This window comes from Penaeus monodon, chromosome 13, assembly GCF_015228065.2.
Source record: "Penaeus monodon isolate SGIC_2016 chromosome 13, NSTDA_Pmon_1, whole genome shotgun sequence".
Classification (NCBI taxonomy): Eukaryota; Metazoa; Arthropoda; class Malacostraca; order Decapoda; family Penaeidae; genus Penaeus; species Penaeus monodon.
Window position 1 is genome coordinate 33,779,730 of NC_051398.1, and position 5,942 is coordinate 33,785,671.

Below are 5,942 nucleotides of genomic sequence, written 5' to 3' on the forward strand. Positions count from 1 at the left end.
CTCGGGGCGGCTGATATCTGCGCTACGAGCTCCTGGAGTTGACCGGCTCTGCTGGCGTCCGCCTGGCCCAGCATTCTGGGGCGACTGGTACCTGCGGCAAAGGTGCTGGTTCGCTGGATCTACATGGAGTCTGGCAGGCAACGCCCGTCCACTACACTGGACGGCTTAACACATTTCTGACGAAAATCCGGGTCCGTGGGCCTATGGCGATCTTCGATGACGTCCTTCTCACAGCATCCTAAGGTCCTCCTCGGTGCCGTGCGGTCCGACTGCAATTTACAGTCGGGGAGCCAGATCATACACGTACGGGCCAGAGTAAGAGAACAAGAAAGGCAACAGAGAAGATGGGGTGGTAATTACCACTAGCGGTTATTCATAAAAATTTACGGTTTTTAATGTTGGTTTTTAACTTATTTTCGTCTTTTTTTTTCATTTTGTGTTTTATTTTCACAAGGTAAAGAAGAAAATAGAAGAGGGAGATGTCAGTAGCGGTCCGCATAGACCTATTTGAACTATCAACCATCTCTGATAGATATGAGAATAGATAAGGGAACGACATCGGCGATCCGCGAAGATCTATTTGAACCATAGTCGTCACACAGATAAGAAATAGATGTAACATGTACACAGACAGCGACAGACAAAATTGCGGGCTAAAGAGATAAATCTTACGCCGGCACTAAGACAATGAAAAGGGTCAGTGTCTTTTATCCTGTGTGTGTGAGTGAGCTGAATGTGTGTGTGTATGCGTGTGTGAGTGACAGCTATCGTTAATGAGAGGGAAGCGAGAGTGACCTCACACAGAGAATGAATCACAAACACGAATATTAGCGTTCACTATAATAAAACTGAAGTAAATTAGCAATGCTAGCTATTTAAGATTATTTCAACTACCACATTGAATTCAACATATAATGATATGCGACAGAATGTACGCATGAATGAATGGTGACATGAAAAAATATTCGCCAAATTTTTATCAAGCAAATCTTCTCGGTGTCAGAAATCTGAACTGCCGAGGTACATGTCTAGCTTTGCACGTCAGACTTCAATAAAACTCAATAACGGGGGGAGCCTATACCCAAATGCCGTATATGACTGAAGCGACTCGAGCCAGGAATATAATAACCCTGCTCTCTTCTGTGTATCTGTAATGGGCGCTCGCAAAATTCCCGAAGGATATATGAAGGATATATGAATTTTTACGAATCACACAAACGCTTGGGGGGTACCCAAAACATGCAAGTGACTTCAAGAGGGTGAGAAAGGTGTGATTAATAAGCGAATAATGATTCTGGCTTAAACCCTAGTCCTACATTAATTAACGGACATAACCGCGGGTCACACCGACTCAAAGGGAGCCGAACGAACGAATAACTTCGGTTTATTGTTCCTACTCTCGAACGACGGAGCGCAGATCTATTAGGCGTTTACGCAACCCCGGGGCAATATCGGGCAATTCTGTGCACTATGATATGGGGGAAGATCCTACGCTATATTCAAAATAATGAATGTAATGAATTTGCGTTACAAGCTTCGTTCTAGCGCCAATAGAACGTGTCACCAAAAAGAAATGTAACAATGCTATGGTTAATTCCCAAGGCGTCAACCAAACAACAACCAAATTACAAGGGTAACCAAGCGGTCATTTGACCTACCCACGCCGCCACCGACCGGGAAAAGAGAAAGTGAGCTCAGGTGAAGATGGGAAAACGACCTTTTCTCTTCCCAAGTGACCGTAAGTGAAGAAAAGGGAAGGTCAGGTCGGGGGCGAGGGTTAGGAACGAGATAAAATGAAATGATATTCGTGATAAGATAAAATCACGAACGCGTTAAATTCGTTGCAGATGAAACAATATAAATCTCTAAAAACGAGAGAAAATAATTAATTACTTAACTAACGAACAATATTCATGTTTATTGATCACATACTCGATCGCACGGAAATGCGATCTGAGGTGAAGGAATAGTGTGAGAACGTGCCATTTGCTGTCCTTAGCACCTTTTAACCCAACAAAAAACTACGGCTCAACACATGTATGGGAGAAGAAGGAAAAGAAATAAGAATGGGGGCCCAAACGTGTACTTACGTGTTTTTTTGTTCTTCGACATGTCTTCTAGCGGTCGAGCGGATTTTTCTTCGGGGGTGGTGTGTTCGTGTTGCATGCCAAAAGGATGCAACGGCCCTCGCTGCCACTAGATGTAACAGGTATAGAACCCAATTACATTGGCTTGCAGGGGTATTGATACTGGTATTCGGCTTAACTCTTTATTTCTGAGAGTTGACACCACGCAGTATAAAACACACAAGACATGTCTAGTTATAATCGGGCCGCGCGGAGGTCACGGTCAGCTGCCCGGAGAGAGGGCGGAGCTGACCTTAGCGCGGTGAGATGGTATCGCCCTGTCTAACACCTTTTTTAATTGGTATTTTGTCGGTTTCGGAGTGGAGCTTGATGGTTGCTGTCCCATCTTTGTATATATCTTCCAGTATTTTACAATATACCTCTACTCCCTGTTTTCGGATAGCTTCTAGTACTGCTGGTATCTCTACAGTCAAATGCCTTTTCGTAACCGATGAATGCCATACACAGGGGTTTCCTATATTCGTTTATTTTTTCCTATATTTGGGTGAGCGTGTGGATGTGGTTTGTTCTTGAGAATCCACTGCGAAAGCCTGCTTGTTCTCTAGGCTGGTTAATGGTTAAAAGCAAGATAAATGTGCTAGACATCTAAGGTCATGTAGCACTATAGTTAATGTTAGGGAAGGGTGGTTGAGTTAGTGATTAGTTGTCTAAGCTGGGCAAAGGAATTGGTAAGTGAAAGGGTTAGAGTCGGGTGTGGTAAGGAGTTAGATCAGATGGAGGGTATGTATGAGGAAAGAGAATAGGTTGTTGAAACAGAAAGTGTGGGATTCAGTAAGGATGTCTGATAGGTTGGGAGGTCGGTGAAGGGAGGATAGGTGGGGGAAAGCAGAGGTATTGGTATTGGAGGATGTGTAAGAAGGTCTCTTGAAGGCAAAGGATATGACAAAGGTCAGGTCTGTGAGAGCGGAAACCGCGAATATTCCAATGAAGGATAGTTATACTTTAGTGATATAGATTGTAGTACGTTTTGGAGATTTTGAGGGGGAAGCAGCTAGAGGGTGGGATAAGGACCAAGAGGTCTGATATGGGAGAGGTGTGGGGAGTTGGTGTTCTACTAGGAGGGGGTAAGGGGATATTTGTGACATAAGGGATTCACGTGTGTAAGGGATAGAGGGGATGGTGGGAGGGTTTACATAAGGGATTCACGTGTGTATCCAGGAGGGAATGGAAGGGGAGGGGGGGAGGGTTTGGGGAGGGTTTTAATGTGGGCGGGGTTGGGTCGGGGTGGATGGGCTGTGTTGGGAGGGGTTAGGAGGATAGGGTGTAGGGGATATCGTTTAGGAGGAGGATGGATTCAGCAAGTTACTTCCCGTGTGAAAGGAGCAGAGTTGTAAGATTTGGAGGTTGAGTGTCAGTTTTCATTAAGTAATCTTGAATATTTTCAATAGTTTCTTCTGAGGAGTTGGTTGGGGAGTTTTGGGGATAAGGATTTCTTGTGAGGGGGGGGAAGACAGTTTGGGTTTGTCTCAAGCGTAGGGGCAAAGGAAGGTGGAGGTGTTTGTGTGGTAGGGGAAGAGGGGGTGGAACGTTGTTTCTGTCTGTTACGGGTAGTGCGAGGAGGGAGAGGAAGGTGTTGGGGTTGTATGGTGATTGGAGTATCTGTAGTAGAGATTGGAGTGTCTAGGTTTAGGATGGCAAAAGATTTTTGACTGGGGAAGGTAGGAGGTAGAAGAGGGGAGTTAGATGTAGGGTGGGTGGGTTTAGGAATTGGTATAATGAGAAATATTACTGGAGTAAGGAGTAAGAGAGAAACCGCGTCGACTTGCTTCCTGTCTGGCTTCACGTAGTGTGATTCCAAGTTTGAATCTGAGAGTTGCTACCTCAGACTCAAATTTGTAGGTGGGACAGCCCCTAAAAATAAAATATGGGGGCCCGCCCCCAGTTGGCACATGTGCGTGATTGTGCAGAGCAGTTAGATCGGGTATGGTCAGGTTGGGCACATAGTGGGCATCTGGCTGTGGAACGGCAATGTTTGGCTGGGTGTCCTAGACGCCAACAATTTTGGCACTGACGTGGAGGAGGTTGGTATGGACGAACAGGGAGGGTTCTCCTCCTATGTAGACGTTAAAGGGAAGGTCATGTCTACGGAAGGTAATTTGGCTATGTTAGTGGGTTTCTTTCGATGACCTCTGGGGGGAATGGTGTAGCATTGTACTGATGTTGCATCATAGTGTGAGACAGGCAAGTAGGTCTTCTCCACAGTTTGACCAATCTTTGTCATAGACTGGGCAATTTGCTGGGGAGATTGAATCTGTTCCGGTGCAAGTATTGAGTTTGGATGGGGTTCTGCAAGGATGGGGTTATATAGGTCAGTTGGGTTTGTTAATGCAAATAGCTTGGTTTTCGATGTTTTCTGTGACAAGACGGGAGCGGTCGGGTCGGCTACGGAAAGAGACTTTTTCCTACTTGTTTTTGGAGACATTGTTGGAAGAGAAGGGTGTTGTCAGAGTAGGGAGCTGTGGGAGGGATCACGAAAAATCGGTCCCATTTTTGGCTGCACTAAAGATAGTATTCAAGATTGTTGTAGAGATATGGGTAGTAAGGGCAGGGGCGTGACGAAGACGGAGTAGTGTTTTAGGGAGGTAGTGTTATGGAGAGTTGGGCCAAAAAGGCTGTAAAGGTATTAATAAGGGGGGATGGGGTGGTTGATGTTGGAGGTTGTGGGGATAGAGGTGTTGAAGTTGAGCTTGCTGGAAGGTGGAAAAAGTTCCCTTAAGGGTTGATTGTTGGCTACTGTACTAGTAGGCAAATTTATGAGGGGGTGTTATTGCAGTGTTCGGAGCCGTGGTCAAAGGAGACCTGGGGTCAGGGAAATCGGGTGGGTTAACATCGTTGGGGCTATTTTATAAAGGGGCAAGCCTCATTGCCCCTAATAGTGGGGATATGTTTTCATTACTGGGCCCTGGTAAGCCTGGTTATGTTGGGATAAAAACAGTCCACCCCTCAGGGTCCCCTTGGGGGGTAAGGGCTAGGTAAAATCAGGGGAATACCGTGGGCCCCTGGCTCCCTCAGGCCGTTCAGGACTGGCACAAAGTCAGCCTTTCAAACCCTTTCAGCACGGCTCTCACAACTTAGGGGGTGGATAGCAGAAGGGTTTGGTGAAGGGACAGAAACGAAAAGTGGGAAGGAAAAAAAAAGGCCATGCAAAATTAGTTGAGTCGAGGGCTGAGTCCCAAGGTTGGGGAGTTCCCCATCATTGGGTCCCAGTCTCCGCCTCCTAAGCCCCCCACGACAACAACGGGCAAGGGATTGGGGGGGTCTAGGCTGGTTAGAATCCAGACGGTCAGAGATGCGAGTTGTGATGATTTTTGTGAATAATTTGTAAGTAGCTGAAAAAAGGGTTATTGGTCGGTAATTTTTTTTGATCCTTTCTGTCCCCTTTTTTATGTATCAAATAATTGTTGCATTTTTCCAGGCTTTCGAAGTTTTCCCGTTGATAAGGCTTTTGTTAAAAAGATTGGCTAGTTTCACTGTTGCAATTTCTCCTGCATCTATTATAAGGTCTATACTAATTCCATCTTCCCCCGGTGTTTTCCCTCTCTCCATGCCTTTAAGCGCTCTTTTTATTTCTTCTGTTGTGATGCTAGGTACGTCTCTAGTTACCGCATTTGCTTCTATCCATGGCTGTTCATTCGAGTTGTATAGATCCCTGTAAAAGTCCTCCACTATTCTTATAATTTCACTCTTATTGTATGTTACTTCTCCATCTGGTTTCTTTATTGCATACAATTGATTTCTCTCTATTCCGAGTCTCCTTTTAACTGTTTTCATGCTAGTACCTGATATCACTGTTTC